The sequence below is a fragment of the Rattus rattus genome, chromosome 1, assembly GCF_011064425.1.
Source record: "Rattus rattus isolate New Zealand chromosome 1, Rrattus_CSIRO_v1, whole genome shotgun sequence".
In the NCBI taxonomy this organism is placed as follows: Eukaryota; Metazoa; Chordata; class Mammalia; order Rodentia; family Muridae; genus Rattus; species Rattus rattus.
In genome coordinates this window covers 195,176,976-195,178,563 of record NC_046154.1, presented here as the reverse complement: position 1 = coordinate 195,178,563, position 1,588 = coordinate 195,176,976, and positions in this window count along the sequence as shown.

The window sequence follows — 1,588 nt, the reverse complement described above, 5'->3', positions numbered from 1 at the left end:
GCCACAAAGGGCAGAGCTGGAGAAGTGACCAAGGCCTTGGAAGGAGCCCGGGAGAGCATGAGTGGATCCTGGATATTGGTTGGTTGGAGTTTGATTTTGCTTTGCTCTGATTGTGACTGTGCCCTGACTGTACCCTGTCCCCCTCTTGAAGCAAAGTATTTTACTGGAGCTTACAGTTAAGAGACTTTGGATTTAAGAGATTAGATATTTTAAAGGGACTGAAAATTTAATGTGTTTGAATTCGTAGAGACTGTGAGACTTTTAAAGTTATAGATCTTGGGGATGAATAAGAAAGGAAGAGTTGTGGCTTAAGAGTGAGTGTTTGTGTGTCAAGTTGACATGGGGTCAGTTGTCCTGGCTGGTTTTGTGTGTCAACACCAAGAGAGCCATCAGAGAGGAAGGAGCTACAGTTGAGGAAACGCCTCCATGAGACCCAGCTGGAAGGCATTAGTGATCAATGGGAGAGGGCCCAGCCCGTGGTGGGTGGGGCCATCCTTGAACGAGTGGTCCTGGGTTCTACAAGAAAACAGGCTGAGCAAGCCCTGTGGAGCAAGCCAGTAAGCAGCACCCTCCGTGGCCTCTGCATCAGCGCCTGCCTCCAGGTTCCAGCCCTGCTTGAGTTCTGGCCCTGACTTCCTCCACTGATGGACTATTGATTTGGAAGTGTGAGCTGAAGGAACCCTTTCCTCCCCAGCTTACTCTTTGGTCACGGTGTTTCATCACAGCAATAGGAACTTCGACTAAAGCAGAGACAGTCTCACAATTTGAGGAAATATTGAGGAACTTAACGAATTCTCAGTGATAAACCTGTATAAGAGAGGCACAGGAATAGAGATAAATGAACACCTCCCATCTCTTCATAAAGCTACTCTTCTGCATGCAGCTGATAGCTTTGGATTTAAGAATGAAAACTGATTACCCTTCAAAGGCAGCTAAGTAGAAAGTTATTTGTATCCGAGCAATAGATGGAACTAAAGAGAAGAAGATGAGGGGACTTATCATCCCCCTCCAGATGTGTACTCAAGGAAAGTGTCTGAGGGCGGTGGTGACTGGGAAAGGTTGGGGCTCTGGCCTTTTAGCAAAGTAATGGGGTTTGAGCCCCAAAGCCTGTCTGTAATGCTTTGGGGATTACAGTCCTTTCCTGGGAGCTAACGGTGAGGAGCAACGTAGAGAACCATCTGTGCACAGCGTTTCTTCTAACAGCCTATCCTCTCAGTCCTTTAAGAAAAGCTGGTTAAGGGGTTGGGGACTTAGCTCAGTGGTAGAGCGCTTGCCTAGCAAGCGCAAGGCCCTGGGTTCGGTCCCCAGCTCCGAAAAAAAAAAAAAAAAAGAAAAGCCGGTTAAGGGAGGGGTTGTTGCTTTTTGCCCCTTTCGAGGCCTGTTGCGATTTGGGGTCTTCTGGGAATGCGCCCCTTATAACACAGCACATCGGACTGTGTGATGGCGGAAGGAATAGGGGTTCTTATCAGCTTTCTTCTATAATGACACATGAAAAAGACAGTGGCTAAGGCTCAAAGGCAGAAACTCTGCTCTTCTCTGTGGCTGAAGATTGTCCTGAGCAGGGAAGATCCAGAGAGGTCTCCCGGGC